At 42.1% G+C, this 17,024-nt stretch overlaps 6 non-coding genes across 6 annotated transcripts; 3 read left to right on the forward strand and 3 right to left on the reverse strand.

Moving 5' to 3' along the window:
• The first annotated feature begins 5,257 nt into the window (after nucleotides 1-5,257).
• Nucleotides 5,258-5,329, forward strand: Trnaw-cca. Its single transcript has one exon. It is a non-coding gene; the product is annotated as a tRNA-Trp (tRNA).
• A 1,819-nt stretch (nucleotides 5,330-7,148) lies between these two features.
• On the forward strand, nucleotides 7,149-7,220 carry Trnam-cau. The gene has a single exon. It is a non-coding gene; the product is annotated as a tRNA-Met (tRNA).
• Nucleotides 7,221-7,581: 361 nt separating this feature from the next.
• Trnar-acg lies at nucleotides 7,582-7,654 on the reverse strand. Its single transcript has one exon. It is a non-coding gene; the product is annotated as a tRNA-Arg (tRNA).
• Nucleotides 7,655-8,014: 360 nt separating this feature from the next.
• On the reverse strand, nucleotides 8,015-8,096 carry Trnas-aga. Its single transcript has one exon. It is a non-coding gene; the product is annotated as a tRNA-Ser (tRNA).
• Nucleotides 8,097-11,491: 3,395 nt separating this feature from the next.
• Nucleotides 11,492-11,564, reverse strand: Trnar-ucg. The gene has a single exon. It is a non-coding gene; the product is annotated as a tRNA-Arg (tRNA).
• A 2,494-nt stretch (nucleotides 11,565-14,058) lies between these two features.
• Trnaw-cca lies at nucleotides 14,059-14,130 on the forward strand. The gene has a single exon. It is a non-coding gene; the product is annotated as a tRNA-Trp (tRNA).
• The last annotated feature ends 2,894 nt before the right edge of the window (nucleotides 14,131-17,024 follow it).

Below are 17,024 nucleotides of genomic sequence, written 5' to 3' on the forward strand. Positions count from 1 at the left end.
TTCCTCCTATTTATTTCTTTCCCTCCTTGTTCCCTACGATGCTCCCCACCCTCCTCTCATTCTCCTTACCCTCCTCCCTCCACCTCTTCTGTCTCTTTGTTCAAAAAGTGTGTCTGGGGAAAAGAGTGGTTCCCACCACTCAACCCACACAATGCCAAATAGGAACCCCAAAGGATTCGTTGTCATTAGGAACCTCATAGCGGAGTAGAATCCTATGAATTGTTTAAATTCCATAAGGAAAAACTCAGGAGTGAAACTACACTAATTTGGTCTTAGTCTCTATCCTGTTTAACACTGATCTTTATCAAAGGACACTGGCTTAGTCACCTCAGGACTTTCCCTCAGAATAGTACAACAGTTTGCGATACAAAGACATGGAATTTGGGTTTTTATCTTGTCTTGTCTTGTTGAGACAGGATTGCTTTACACAGTCCCAAGTGTCCTGGTACTCACTATGTAGACCAGGCTGGCCTCAAACTCAGAGAAATCTGCCAAGATCTGACTCCCTCTACCTCCCAAGTACTGGGAATAAAGGCACGTACCACCACAACACCATACCCAGTCTGTCACAAGTTTTATGTGGCTCAATAAATGTCATTTTAAAAGAGTGAGTTGCTGATATGTGGAGCAGTCCAGGAGAACAAACAGTACACTGAAGTATTGTTCCATAAAGCAAGGAGACTTGGGCCAGGGTGGCTGTAGGAGTAGCTATGGAGATAAGTTTAACAAGACTTGTTTGTGCAGAATTCTGTGGGCCTCTACTTTTTTTATCTTTGATGATAAGAATGAGAACAGCTCTCAACAGGAAATTTCATTGGTTTACAAAAAGAAGTACATTCATAGCCAACCTTTTTGCTTGCTGCTTTGCAAATGCCTTTAACCCAAACTGCCAGACCTCGGCAGACAACAAAGAGATCCCAGGCAGCAGTTCAAGCTGGAAGAAGCCAGAGTCTCCTGCCCTGCTGCATCTGAAATCAGAGTTCTGGAGATGATACCAGGACACAGCAGGTAGATGTGTCTCTAAGACCTCTTTCTCTAGCCTGGGATCTGGAGCCTTATTTTTGTAAGGAGTTAGATTTTAAATATTTTCTACTGTTGTATGGTGTGGTCGCAGATGAAGCTGGATTTGGCTGTGGCAATAAAATTTAATGTACGGGCTGGGAAGATAGTTCAGTTGGTAAAGTGCTTGCCATGCAAGCATGAGGACCTGTGTGTTTGATCCTTAGAACCCACATCAAAAAGCCAAACTCTGTGACACATGCTTGCAATTCCAACTCTGGGGAGATGGAGAAATGGGGCTCCCTGGAGCTCACTGGAGCTCACTAGTTAGTCACCTGAGCTTACCTAATGAGCTCCATGCAATGACAGATTCTGCCCCACAATAAGGCGGACAGATTGAGGAATAACACCTGAGATTGTGCTCGACATCTACACACACACACTACACACACACATACCACTATACACACACCACACACACACATACCACTATACACACACACTACACACACTACAACACACTAGACACACTACACACACACACTACACACCACACACACACACATACACACACAAAACCCCGTATATATGAACTATACAGTTTCATGTAATTTGTCATGCACAGTATTATTATAATTCATGGCAAACTTTTTGAAATATAAAATAGCTATGGATGCTGCAAAAATAAGAGGCTATGTGCAGCTTTTCCACAGTATGCTTCTGTCTGATCAAGCAGCTTTGGACATCTGAGACCTTTCTCGAAAAATGTAAAATTTGCACATAAACACATACTATTTTTTTTCCCAAACAAAGGTAATCTTTGCTAGTCTATGTGGTGGTTCACATATAATACTATAATACTAGCACTTGGGAGGCAGGAGCAGGGGGATTGCTACAAGTTGGAACTCAAGGCCAGCTTAGACTAGAGTGTGAGACTTATCTCAAGAAACAAAACAAACCTTGCCATGATATTGGTATTTATAATTCCCAAGTTAACCTGTTTCACTAATATTCTTCTCATTATAATGGCATATTGAAAAGACTTGTCCTTTGGGGTAGACTATAGTATTGAAGATTATTCAAAAATACCATTTAACACCTTAATTATAGTGGGGGTCATTATGTGAACCAAGTTCTTTCCTATTGTCAGGTTCATCTCCATCCTTCTCTCTCTTTTTTTTTTTTTTTNTTTTTCGAGACAGGGTTTCTCCGTATAGCCCTGGCTGTCCTGGAACTCATTTTGTAGACCAGGCTGACCTCGAACTCAGAAATCCTCCTGCCTCTGCCTCCCGAGTGTTGGGATTAAAGCCGTGCGCCACCACGTCCGGCTTCCATCCTTCTCTTGTTCTACTCTACAACGTAAAGAATTTCTTCCCCAGGTTCCTTTATCCTTTGGCTTCCAGATAGGCCTGGAATGATTAGCAGGTGGGAGAAAGACAGAAGCCAGGACAGCTCTCTAGCTCTTGGATCCGAAGGCATCTTAGTATCCTTAGGACATCCCTTTTCAGAGACAATATCAGCCTTTCATTGCTACTGATCTGTGTGGTACTCACTTGTGAGTCCTCCATCCTAGCAGCCAGTTAGTTTTGCTTCCTTGGACAATGTCTTTCAAATTTAGCCCAGACCATCTGCTTCTTGAAAGTGATCTTCTGTATGAATCTTCCCTTAACCTGTTCTCTCAGGCCTTTTATTTTAACATTTAACTTTCTGCTCTATCAGAGACAATTTGCTCTTGTTTGCTAAAGAACATTTACTAAAGACCTCTAAAAATACATCAGAGGCCAAAGAAAGCTAGCTTTATCCAACTTGAGAGACAGGGGAGAGTACTCACTAGTGGAAGGGCAGGACATCTAGATTTGGGAGAGTGGAAGGGATTCAGACTCTTGAGACTGCTGTTGGTCAGGAGGCGAGGCAAGGCAATGTCTAGATAGCCCTGAAACTGCTTTTAGGAGGAAGTCATGGACCTGGAGATGTCCTTGGAAAACATGCACAGTGCCAGTGATGCTGGGGAGTGATTTCTTATTTGTATTTTGAACTATTCTTTCCCCCCTTTCCCTGTCATAGACATAGTTATGGGATGTTTTGTCTCCATTTGTCTAGTACAGAGAACATAATGGCCTTCTCTACTGATTGTTCACATTGGAAAGAAATGCGTCGTCCATTTGTCCCAATATTTAGTTGCTTGTGGCCAGATTTATGTTTCAACTGACCTCACAGACTTACGGTGAAGACTTGATATAATTGTATAATGACACTTGAATGTTCACTTGACATTCAGTACCCATGCTATTTATTTTTCTGCTGCTATTAAAGCTACCTACCTACGAAGAAGGAGTTTATTTTGGCTTACGGTTCCAGGGGATTAGAGTCCATAATGGTGAGGACAGCATGACATCATCAGGCAGATACAACAGGAAGCTGAGAGATCACAACTTTAAACACAAACGCAGAACAGAGAGAAAACTGCAAGTGGGGTAAGGCAATGACGTTTCAAGGTCCATTCTCCTCAGTGACATACTTTCTCATATGTCTTCCGGAGTAGATGCACCTCCTCCCTAATGAATGTCACCAACTGGAAACCAAAGATTACAATACCCAAGCCTATGGGGGACATAGCTTGTTCAAAACAACTCAGTGCCTTAGAGCATCCATTTCTTTTATTGATACTGATGTCAAGAAAAGACTTCGATGGTGCCTGGGGCTGATTGTACTGGCTCATAGGAGTCAGCTGTGCACATATCTTCCCAACTCAATATTGGGTGACACAAGTAAATTTATAACGAATGTTCTTGGGGCTGGAGCAAGCAGGGCCAGAGCGGGTCAGAAATATATAATATATTATATGACATATTATATATTATACATGTATGAATGTTCTTAGGTTCTTAGGTCTGGGGTACAAGAGGGACACTGAGGATAAGAGGTTAATTAGAAGAGATAGGCACATTGCTGTAGTTTGCTTTTCTATTGCTGTGACAAACATCACAGTCAAAAGCAACTTAAGTACACAAAAGTTTATTTCAGCTTACAGTATTGTAATTCATCATGAAGAGACATCTGGGCAGGATGTGAAGTCAGGAAAGGAAAGAGAAGTTTGGTAGAAACAACTGCTTCCTGGCTTGCTCTTCATGGATTGCTCAACCTGATTTCTCATACAACCCAGGACTGCCATCTACCCAGGGCAGGCATGGCCCATGTTGGACATATCAATTATTAATCAAGGAAATGCTTCACAGACATATTCACTGGCCAAGCTAATCAAAGGGCTTCCCTAATTGAAATTCTCTCAGCTTTGGGGTGTGTCAAGTGGACAGCTGAAGCTAACCAGGAGAAACACCATGGACAAACAGCTGAGAGAAAGAGGCTACTACAGGGGAACAGGGCTTTATCAATATATGTATAGCTTGAATCAGCTATGGTGAGAGGATTTGTCCCTCAGAAATTAGCAAGCACTTCAGCATTGTGGATTTTGCCCAACAGTGGCTGCTAAACACTTGTCAGCATACTTATTCCTGCTTGGGAACTGTGTGGAGAGTGAGCTACCAATGACAACATAAATGTGACAACAGACTGCCACTTTACTCTTTGATGGCAGTGGAAAAACTTGTTTATCCCTGACTCTCCAACTCCTTTCCACTACTCCAGTGAACGATGAGGTTCATTATAACAAGGAAATACAATCATGTACTCAGCCCCTACACAGGATCAGAGACAAGCTTTTTCAATACATTATTTTAAAGCCCTTTACAATTCCCAGTAGGAATCCTGGGCTTTCTTTTCTTCCCTCTCCCCTTCCCCCTCTCCTCTCCTCTTTCTCTTCAATCTGAAAAGTGAAATTTAATTTTTATTTCAAGAAAGGTGACTGTTTTATAGCAGTGGGCTTCTGTTCACAGTATCAAGTGGTTATCAAGTTACTATTTATTTTAGATCTGGAGGACAGAAATCCTCGGCTTCTGAAACTTTCCTAGGCCGTCAGGATTCCTCGCCTGACTTAGGGAGACATAATTGTTGTACCGGGTTTGGTACAGTGATGTGATCTGGAAGGTGGTCGGAATCTGATAACCGTCGGTTCCACATCAGACAAGGACCAGTCTCCTGTATAGAGGTCAGAGCCCACCTTTGTTAGCCTCCTTTGAAGGACAGGAACGAAGGAAAATACTTGTCGAGATTATTAATTAATACATCCCTGTGGGATAGCAGAAGCTAATTACATAGATTTGAATTTGGTTAAATGGCAATTATCAAGGACCTCTTGGCTGACCTCGTGGCGCAACGGTAGCGCGTCTGACTCCAGATCAGAAGGTTGCGTGTTCAAATCACGTCGGGGTCAGTGTTTTATGTTTGGTACTACTCTTAAAAGAGCTGTAGGAAGAGCCGACTGGAGTTTATTATTATTAGAAAGAAAGAATACAGGCAAGTACACATAAATAATTTCGTAACTTACTGCAAGCATTCTGAATTTCGGTACCCACTCTTGTTCCTGTTTTAACCCCAGATGCTATTGTTCTATACCTGCATCGTCTTCTATCTCAGCCGCTAATCTTTGTAGACCCTTAGGTTAAGGCCTATCACACCAGCCGGAATGTGTGCCCTGGGCTCATGAGATTCCTGCCTCAAGTTAGCTTTTCCGTACCACAGCGTCACAGGATCACTGATATCTCCACCTCCGCAAAACCTCGAATGGAGTTATTTCTAAAGGCAGGGGACCTGAACGCAATTAGGTCGCCAAGTTCTGGAAATAAACTTGTGAGCTACAGATTCCGTGCCCCACCCTCTCCACGGACTTAAATAAATCTTTATATTTAAAAAACAAAAGTGCACAAATGTGGCAGTACTTACTGCTCTATGCCACCAGATCCACCAGAAGACCAGCCTGTTTATTTCTTCAGAAGACTTTGAATTACGTTTGTTAGACCTGAGGCGGTGGGGGAAACATTTCCAAGACTGTCTAATTAAGGACGCGTTATTTAGACTGGTCAGACGGCTGCCTCAACCCTAAGTCGGGATTTCAGACAGCAGCTTCTCACTGGGTTTTGAGGTTCCTTTTGTGGAGAAGGGTTAGGGTTGATAGAAAACAGCTGTGGAGGTTTGGCTGTTAGCAACTAACAGAAGTGGGGGTGGGGGGGGGCTTAGGGCTCAAGGCTGCCTGTGGTGTAGATAAGTGTGGTGATAGAACGCAGCTGTCGGGGTAACTTGATGTTAGGAGCAAGAAATATCTGGGATCTGGGAATCCACATTTCATAAGGAAAAGGGCAATCATATTTGGCTAACAGAACTTTAGCAAGGCAAAAAAGGGTGGGCACACATCATAAGGGTCCAAGTTGAGTTTAGGTTGAAAATATAGTTTGCAGGATACATTCTGCTTAGGAAGCAGAAATGTACTCGCGTATGGTATGGAGACTTCAGCAACAACTTCCGACAGTGTGGTTTCAGCAATGTGGCTCCTGTTTGGGTTTCACACTTTGTACTGACCACTTTTAAAATCAGGAATTTGATCTATCAGCAGATGCTATAAATGAGATACCGCAGGCAGCCATTCTTGTTTGTTTGTTTTCGGTTTTTGTTTTGTTTTGCTCCGTTTTGTTTTGAGACAGGGTTTCTGTGTGTATACCTGGCTGTCCTGGAACTCGCTTTGTAGACCAGGCTGGCCTCCAACTGACCTCTCGAGGTCTGAGGATTAAAGGCGTACACAATCACGCCCCATTACTTGTCTGCTATTTTTTTTTTCTATTTTAAGATTTATTTTCTGTGTATGAATACCTTCATGTATGTATATTGCACCACATGCCCAGGAAATCAAAAGAAGATGTTGAGTTCCCTGGAACTGGAGATATATTGTAGATGGTTGTGAGCCACCGTGTGGGTACAGGGAATTGTACTCAGGTTTTATGCAAGAACAACCGTTAATCTTAACTACTGAGTCCTCTATCTCTACAGACACCCCCCCCCCTTTTTTTTTTCTATTTATAATAGTTGTAATGCTTTTGATCCACGGAGATTTCGGAAAGATTACATGCCAGGTAGCAACTTAGAAAAGTTAAACAAACAAACAAACAACCCAACTAACCAACCAACCAACCAACCAAAGAAAACAAAAACAAAAACGGAACAGAGAAATTAAAAGGTAATTAAAGAGCTTTGTCTGTACAAGCAGAGTGGCGCAGCGGAAGCGTGCTGGGCCCATAACCCAGAGGTCGATGGATCGAAACCATCCTCTGCTAGAGTTCTTTTTAGGTAACTACGTATTTGAGTGCATCTCTGGTATATAAATAGCAATAGTAGCAATAAAAGAGAGAATTGGGAAATGGCAGAGAGGCCTTGAGAGTAGAGTATTTATTACTGTAGATGAGGTTTGATATTAAGGGAAGACCTTAAGGAGAGTGTGAGTCACAGTCATGTACTGTAAGTGATGTGCTTTCATAAAACCGATTTGTATGAATGAAGAGTGGCAAAGATAAATTCTAGCCTATATTTATTTTGTGTAAGGTGAAAAATTTAAAACAATAAAGTGAAATATATAAAAGTAATATACGGAAATTCAATACAGGAGAAACTTGAGACTTCTACAAAACAAAAGAGTTCCGAGCCAGCCAGGAGTCGAACCTGGAATCTTCTGATCCGTAGTCAGACGCGTTATCCATTGCGCCACTGGCCCACCTATAGGTTTTCATACATATAGAAAGAGGAAGTGACAGTATTATGCTGAGGTCTTAGGGTTACACTTGGGAAATACTTTTTATTTCATTTCAAAGGTGCAAAACTAGAGCTGAAGTTTTACTGATGTCTTTAATTTAATTTACAATTTATTCATAAAAAAAAAAACTAAAAAACACCTGTGAAACACTAAACAGGAACTTCATTATGAGATAGCAGTTATTTTTTATTTTAAATGAATACCAGCCAGTAAGTTTATATCTAATTTAGAGAAATGGAGAAGTCATTGATGTCATTTATAAAATCTCCGAGATGGACTGATTACTTTGAAGTACAGTTGGAAACCACAAAAGCCCACAATCGTAGTCGGCAGGATTCGAACCTGCGCGGGGAGACCCCAATGGATTTCTAGTCCATCGCCTTAACCACTCGGCCACGACTACAAGTGCTGTAAGCTCTGTTCAGTGTTCTACATCTTAACGTATACACACATTGTCTACCCTTCTGGTTTTAGGATTTAATGATTTGTTGAATTCGTGATCTACCAATGGAATCAGAGAAACCAATCAAGTTTAACTCCATACATGTAAGTGGGACATTAAAGAACGTTGTTTGGTTCTTTAGAAAACACATCAGCAGTACGTTCTAGGAACTTTATCACAAGCCAAAACTTGTGATGATATTTATCCTCACGCATCCCAGAAACATTAAATGTCGTCACACATTTCGAGTCTGACAGAGGAGAGGTGTTCTTCAGAGATTCACATGTACAACCAGTTAGTCCAGTACTTGCAATATAGCAAAGTTTTAATAAACATTAGCTGCCATTAAAATCAGCATTTCAAAATTCCATCAAAATATTTTACAGGCATGACCATCTTTTGTTTATTTGTCTAGCTGTAGCTACTTTTACACCATTAAAAATGTTTCAGAGTGAAGTTAGAAAATATTTTGATGGTCGAATCCTTTTCATTATGAGGGGATCTTCTCTCATAGAAGGAAGTATCTGATATTTTCAGATAATAGTTTAGAAATACAAAGACCATTTCCAATGACAGGACAGAACCCCACAAACTTCACTTTTCTGAAATTTCAGTACCTTGGCCACAGTACAGTCGGTATGCCTGTGCACGCATTTGTGAGCAAACAAGCACTTCGGTGCTTCATCCAAGACTGAGAAACCACCGCACACGTTTGCATGTTGGATGAAAATTACTCCCTCCCCTCCCCTGGCCCTCTGTCCTAGGCTCTAGAAATATTTAGGTGCCCTAGTCATTTCTTTTTTGTTTGTCCCCAATGCAGCACTTTCTACCTCCAAATGCTCCATCCTCCCAGGTCTGGTGATATGTACCTATAATCTCAGCTGCCTGGGAGGCTAAGGCAGGGGGATGACTGAATTGGGAACTAGACTTGGCTACATAGAAGTTACAAGCTACATAGTGGTGTCCTATCACAAAGGAATTAAAAAATGAAAAGAAAAAAAAAACCCGGCCATAACCCTCAAGGCTTTTTAGTATAAACAGTAACAGACGTGATTAAAATGAAATGTGCTGTGTATTACAGTAGCTGAGAAACATGCGCTAGATCCCAACCACAGAGGTCTTATGCATTCCCTACAGTCACTGTAGAACCCAAGGTGCATGAAGACAACTGGCCATTCTACATTTGATTTGAATTTTGTTGTTGTTGTTAAACTGAATTTTTCATGGGGAGTCTGATCAATATTCACAGAATGAATTATATTTAAGCTCAGCTCTGAATGCTGTGTAGGATGGAGCCAAGCTGGGGGCAATGAAGCTGTGTTCTAAACTCAAACCTCGCGGTCCGTGGCAGCAGTGGAAGGAAGCTCTGCCTAGATGAGACATTGCTTTTTGAAAGACAACAATGAGAAATCACACTGGAGACATTGTGGAAGGTGGATTATGTCCACCATACTGTTGCTTTTCCTTCTAGGAGAGCAGATTACCTCATAATGAAAAGGATTTGACCATCAAAACTTTTTTCTAACTTCACTCAGAAGTATTCTTTCTGGTGTTAAAATATTTAGAGCCAGATAAAGAAACAAACAATAGTGTTGCCCGTAAAATATTTCGATGGGATTCTAGAAGGCTTATTTTAATGGTTCCTAGTGTTTTCTGTCCTCCCGGACATACACTTGCCAGACTAGAAAAACGTGCAGCAACACTTCCTCCTGCAGCAAACAAGTCTTTCTTCCCCTGACACTTGCTCTGTTTACAGCCAATGTGCACATTGTGTTCAAGAGCTTAGGGCTCTTTTTGTAAGTAGCTTCTTTCCTTTCCTTTTCCTTTCTTTTTCTTTTCTTTTCCTTCTTTCTCTCCCTTCCTTCCTTCCTTCCTTCCTTCCTTCCTTCCTTCCTTCCTTCCTTCCTTCCTTCCTTCCTTCCTTCCTTCCTTCTTTCTTTTTTGTCATGGTCTCATGTAACCCAGGATGGCTTAAATTCTTTAGGTAACAGAGAAAGACCTTGAACTCCGGGCCTTCCTGCCTCCACCTCCCAAGGACTGACATTACAGGATTGAGTCACCATGCTGGGCTGGCTTCATGTATTTTAATTGCACTTAAAACACAATTAGCATAAAACCATCCAGTGGAAGAAAGACAGCATTTTCAACAAATGGTGCTGGCACAACTGGTGGTTATCACGTAGAAGAATCCGAATTGATCCATTCCTATCTCCTTGTACTAAGGTCAAGTCTAAGTGGATCAAGGAACTTCACATAAAACCATAGACACTGAAACTTATAGAGGAGAAAGTNTTCTTTCCTTCCTTCCTTCCTTCCTTCCTTCCTTCCTTCCTTCCTTCCTTCCTTCCTTCCTTTCTTCCAACCTTCCTTTTTAAATTCAAACAGAAAAAAAACCAACTGAGTCAGGCTTTTGTAGCTCAGGCAGGCCTCCCACTTGGAATCTTCCGGCCTCAGCCGGAGGACTGGGATTACAGGTCTGGGCTAGCTACCACCACTCAGCAAACTTCCTATTATGATGTTTTCAATATGTAATGAAAACGGGGAATTGTTTGTATATTCATCATCCACAGTCAACAAGTATCTGCTTATTAGTTTCATCTACTTTTTCAATTTTTTGCTGAATAACATTAAATTAATTTGGGGACGTATGATTAAATATATAAACATGTATCACATGAATAAATATTAATACAGCCACTGTGCCCTTGTCCAATTGAAGACAATGTAACAATTCTTTTTATTTTTTTTAATTGGATATTTTCTTTATTTACATTTCAAATGTTTTCCCCTTTCCAGGTTCCCTTCGGAAACCCCCTATCGCATCTCCTCTCTCCCTGTCTCTATGAGGGTGCTCCCCCACCACCCACCCATCCACCCAACAATTCTTTAAAGGTATCTAGTAAATGTTTTGTTCTTGTTTATGTTTACTTAAAATATCAGTCTTTTTACCTCTCCCCTTCCTTTTCTTATCTAACTCCCTCCGAGACTATGTTTCATTCCGCAGTCCTTGCTGAAACCCCTTGTGGAGACAGTGCGATCTTTAACATGTGGTGATGCTCCTGCCTCTGTCTGTATACAGTATTGGCATTACAGTATTGGTAGCTGCTTTTATAAACCGCATCTGGTCCAAGTTGCTTCTTATTGTTTGACTGTAATGGCTACTTCAGTCTCTTAGTTTGAAGAAGTCTTCCGGAGTTTTTGCCTTGCTATTCTGCTCTGATTCAGACTTTTTTCAATCTTCTCTGTGTTTACCCGGTACTAACTTTACATCAGGAAGCAACTGTCAGATAACCTATTGTCAAAGATAACAAAAGTAAAAAAAAAAAAAACAACAACAACAAAAAAAAATCTCAGCTCAACCACGAAGGGATTCGAACCCTCAATCTTCTGATCCGAAGTCAGACGCCTTATCCATTAGGCCACGTGGTCCCACATGGAGGGGCTGCTGCTCGTGTATTATTGGAAAATAACATTTTCTCTTTGTGCTTTATGGTAGTGATTGATGTTATCACGAATTTATTAGTGAAATACGTTTAAATTTAATATCATGGAGTTCCAATCAGCAACTCTTGAATATAGGAATATGATGCATCAATTATAGTTGTTTTTGTAGTTGTTTTTAAATAGTTCAATCGGAAGCAAGGCTAAAAGGCCATATAAGCGCAAGGGCTTCAGCAGGGCTTTAAAGGAGGGGAGCCACTGCTGTACACACAGAAGTTTCCAGGTCAGGAATTTACCTTGTGCACTCCACAGACCCACCCAAATAGATCTGAGACATCAATTGAAAAAGTATAAAAAGACATTCATGAACAGAGACCAGAAGTTTTATAATCTGGACGGTCGATGGAGGAGCAACAGGACCTGTTAGGCCCAATAAGACTCGACTTCAAGCTAAGATGAAGGTGAAGGCAATCGGGCTGGTACCATCTGCCACTTCTGTTCCCACCGTGTAGTTCCACACTCATAAGGTGTCCCCCACCTCGCTCGGCTGAGGTGACCTGCGGGTGCTCTACTGTGCCCTACAGATTCCTCAGATTCATGTGTCCAAACCTAGATCTTCCGAATGTCACTGTACTAGAAGACGATGTCTTTAAAGAGGTGAAAAGTCAAAACGTGACTGTCATTCTTACATTCTTACAAGAAGAGAGTGTTAGAACACTGGTCCACAAAAGAAGACCACATAGAGAAGATCATTCATTGCCTGCAAGCCAAGGGAAAGAATCCTTAAGGAGAATGTGGTGTGTGTGTGTGTGTGTGTATACATACACACATATATAGTATATATTCAGTATATACTGTGTGTATATCAATATACATTATATATAGTATATATACATTATATAATATATCAATCAGTATAGTTTTTAAAAATTAAAAAAACAAACAAAAAGAAATTCCTGTGTTTAAATTCAGCACCCTGCAGCATTCATCCTGGCAGCCCTATATGACGACTACTTTGTCTTTCCCCATCCTAGAAGGTCAGAAGTTGTGTCTCTCTCCGTCTTCCCCCCTTCCTTCTGCCCCTCACAGAGTGTCACACTGTAGATTGGAATATCCTGGAACTCACTATGTAGCCCAGATCAACCTCACACTGAAGGCTTTTCTTCATTAGAATGCGATTCTAGCCTGGTTTTGCCTGGTACTCCTTTTAAGAGTTCAATTCAACTTGCAGAGAGAGAAGACCAAGTCTCAATCTGACTTGATGGATAGAGTTTGAAAATACTAATGGTCTGAGGAGCAAGAAAAAGTGATTGGGTCTATGTCAGCTGCTATCCTGTCTCATCCGACAGAGCTGCCTAGAGTCAACTGGAAGCGACTAAGCAGGTGGCTCTGGAAGGCTTATTTGAGAAGGAACAAAAGGTTTCCTCAGATTTTCCCCGCTTTTCGGGAATCTTTGTCAGGAGGGCACAGACCTCGAATCCCAACAGTCTGGAGCTGCGGGCAAGAGGATTAGGAGTTTTTAGGTCATTTTCAGGTACTTTGTAAGCTTGAGGCAAAGCTGGACCACCCAAAAGCCTTCCCTAAAACAAACAAATGGAAAACCGAGAAAGAAATAAAGAAATCAAAGAATACACAACATAAAGCAATGGGCTGGGGCAGGGGGAGCTCCCAAACTCTTCCCTCCATCTCACCTGGACATTTGATCAAAACACACTTTTGATCATCTTCGGATTCTACAGCAGGAAGATGCCCCTTTTCTCAATCTTCAGCTGTAATGTATGCAATTCCAGCATTTGCCACACCAAGGCAGGAAGAGGGCTGCAAATTCGACGCAAGACCCTGTCTCAAAATAATGGGCTCTTGGGCACTCAAACTCAAGTTTTGCTTAGAAGTACAATCCATTAGAAAACCTAGAACCCCTTCCCCTCCCCTGCCCCTGGTAACAACAGCAGTAATAGATCCACGGTTCCGCTGACTCTGGGGTAACAGCTGAGGCCCACAGAATCCAGGATTATCTTTTTTGTGTCATTGCTGTGAACTGAGCGACCAGTGTGGGCATTACGACTGCCAGGAGGCTGGTGAAGCATGGCCTTCAGCAAGGCTTTCGGGCCAATAGTGGCCCTCCAGGCAGAAAAGGGTCGGTGCACTCGCAGGCCAGTTATGTGGCTCACTGCAAAGCTAAAACTCTGCTCTAGGAGTAGAAGAGATGTTTCTTGGTCCTGTTTGCTTGGAATCTAAACTACATTCATTTATTGTTTTTCTGAAAATGAGACAAAATTAGGAAACGAGAAGACTGTATGAAAGTAGCAGGAGTGTTTAGAAGTTAAGGTTAAATAGGCAGAATTCCTTACTCTGTCACACAAGGCCTTAATAACGCTATACATTTTGAGAACATAAAGGATCAAACTTTGAAACTTATTTTAGCACGGGTAGAAAGGTTATTCAGGATACTTAAAATAGCCTGAAAAAAGGCTGCGGCTGTGACCTCGTGGCGCAACGGTAGCGCGTCTGACTCCAGATCAGAAGGTTGCGTGTTCAAATCACGTCGGGGTCAAGCCTTTTGGTCAAGGTCACATAACATGTATATTTAATTAGCTCCTTGTTTTGAGGGCTATATAGGCAAAAAGCACTGCTTTCAGTGAAGTTTCTGTTCTGTCTTGCTGTTGGGTGGTTGCTGACATTGAAAGGTGGGGGGCGAGTTCCACCTTTTGCGACTCTTTTACAAGAAGGTTTGGAGAGAACACAACAAGAATAACACTAAATGGAGTGGTTTGCAAGATCAGAATGACAACCGAACTGGGTTACCTGGTAAGGCCTAGGAGCCGGCTGCAGCATCAATCAGGAGCGGGGACCAAAAAGCCTGCAAGGAAAGGAAAATCCTCTGTGCTGTTTCGTCTTATCTCAACTTGACAATAAGCTAAGTGTGATCTGAAAGGAGGAAACCTCAACTGAAAAAAATGTCTCTATAAGATTAGGCTTGTAGGCAAGGGTGAAGGGGATTTTCTTTTTCTTTCTTTCTTTTTGTTTTTTGTTTTTTCGAGACAGGGTTTCTATGTGTAGCCCTGGCTGTCCTGGAACTCTGTAGACCAGGCTGGCTTCGAACTCAGAAATCCGCCTGCCTCTGCCTCCGAATGCTGGGATCAAAGGCGTGCGCCACTACTGCCCGGCCATAGGGCATTTTCTTGTTAGTGATTGATGGGGGAGGGGCCAGCCTATTGTAGGAGGTGCCAAGCCAGTAAGCATCATCCTTCATGTGGTCTGTATCAAGTTCTGACTGCAGGTTCTTGCCCTGTTTGAGTTCCTCGCCTGACTTCCTTTAATGGTGGACTTACAGGGGGGAAGTGTAAACCCTTTCCTCCCCAACTTGCTTTTTAGGCATAGTGTTTCATTGCAGGGATAGAAATCCTAACTAGGAACGATCCTGAAGGCCCCAGGAAGCTCATCAGGCTGTTGTCCCCAGCGTGCTTCAACCCATGACTTTGGTACATACACTAGCAACGCCGGACTTTTCCGGTTACCTCACCTCCTACATGGATCTCCTATCTGTGGCACGGCTTTGAGCGTGGTGATTATTGAAAATCGGGCACCCTGGTCGAGCTGGTTAGCCCTTGCCTTCAAGAACGACGCTCCCTAGGAACATCTAGTGCAGAATGAACTTCCTACTCACTACCCTTCCCACCAGGAGGTGCGGACTTTGGTTTGCTGGGCCCTGGGCTATTGGACTCAACCTCTACTCCTGTTAATGCCACCAAACGAGAGAGTAAAGATCGTTACCCAAACTCTTTGGTTAAGTTAAGCAAACTTTTTTTTTTTTTTTTTTTCTGTCGGACAGGGCTAAAGCAGGGATTGAAAACAAAATCATTGAAAGAAACTTGGTTATGTACAAACTTGGCTGAACTTTTAAAAATTATGTGGTAGAACAGCTTATGTTATCAGGGTATATTCAAGGACTGAGTCAAACTCCATAGGGTGAAACAGATGAAAGTACAGTCAACTTGATTTTTGCAGCAAACAGAAGTGAACTTGTCTGACCTTGTGACAAAATGTCTTCCATCTTGAGATGGAGTCAGGCTGGTTCATCACCCATCGTCCGTCCCTCTGTGGGTGAATTCTGTCTCCAGTGATCGACGGTATCACTTCGGTTGAGACTGTTAGGTTGTTAGGCTCATTTGCTGTAAACTGTTTTCCCCTTTGTGTGTGTGTGTGAACAAGGAAGTACACGTTTATAAAATAAACCTGACTGCCTGTCTGTGATGTGTAAGTCATAAAGATACAGACGTGAAGCTAGTCACCTCTACCCAGTTTTTCTTGTGCTCAATGAAATCTGTATCTTTATTAGGCTTGCTTAAATTAAGATTGATTTACCAGACAAGTTGTGACTGTGCACCTTGTGGGGCCACTGTGGTGTTTTAATGTTGTGCTCGTATTACACTATTTGAGATAGTCTGTCTGTGTAGCTGAGGCTGGTCTTAAACCTCTTATCCCCCTGCCTCCATTTCTAGAGTTTACAGACATGCACTTGACTTCCAATTATCTTTTATTTTTCAATGTAAATCTTATCCTGGCAGCCACCTGTGCCTATTAACCCTTGTGTTCCTGGCCTCTCGGGTCCTGAAGTCTATTTTGCTTTTTCTCTCCACAGGACTTTTGTGTCTGATTTTTCTGAGAATGTTTTCTGAAAAGGTATTCTCTGTCCTTTGCTGCTTGACTTAGACATTTATTTTTCGGTTTGCAACCAAAACAAATGAATCCCTCCAAAGCAGCCTTTCTTCTGACTCTAGTCAGGCCTTCACTTCCTGAACGGTCTCCACCACAAAGTCCTGAAAAATCAGTATGTATGAATCTGTAAGCCCAGAGCCTAGCAAAACATATGATAAGTGAAAGGGCATAACTTTCTAGGTATGATGAAGGGGGAAGTTTATTGTAGATAAAAGGGAGGCATAGCCAGAGGCAGACATATTTGGGAGAGTCCTTAGTGGTCATGACCCTGAGTGATGTGGGAGAGGGGGAGGGGAAGGGAGACAGGGGTACCACGTACAGCAGCCAGGAGGCCAAAGGTACAAGAGGGACAAATAACCAAAAAATCTGGATTATACACAGAAGAGCCTCGAAGGGGGGGAGGGAAGGGCAACTCAGACCCTGGGCTGGAGAGTTCAGGGTGAAGGGCAGGGTATGGCAGCCATACACTGTAACAGGTAGGGACTTGGGGATGCTGAGAAGACCAGGGGGCCAGGACTGATTTGGTATGTTAAATAGATAACTCAGCTGCTTGTGTCAGTTTTGAAACTTAACTGCATACAGAGGTACTTAATTTTGGAAGAACTATGGAAAGAGACAGAAGATATATATCACAAAATACTACTAAAGAGTTTTGTCAATAGCCTGAAGAACTCTCTTGATTTTCTCCTTTCTCTTTTCTCTTCTCTTCTCTTCTCTTCTCTTCTCTTC

The sequence above is a fragment of the Mus caroli genome, chromosome 13, assembly GCF_900094665.2.
Source record: "Mus caroli chromosome 13, CAROLI_EIJ_v1.1, whole genome shotgun sequence".
NCBI lineage: Eukaryota > Metazoa > Chordata > Mammalia > Rodentia > Muridae > Mus > Mus caroli.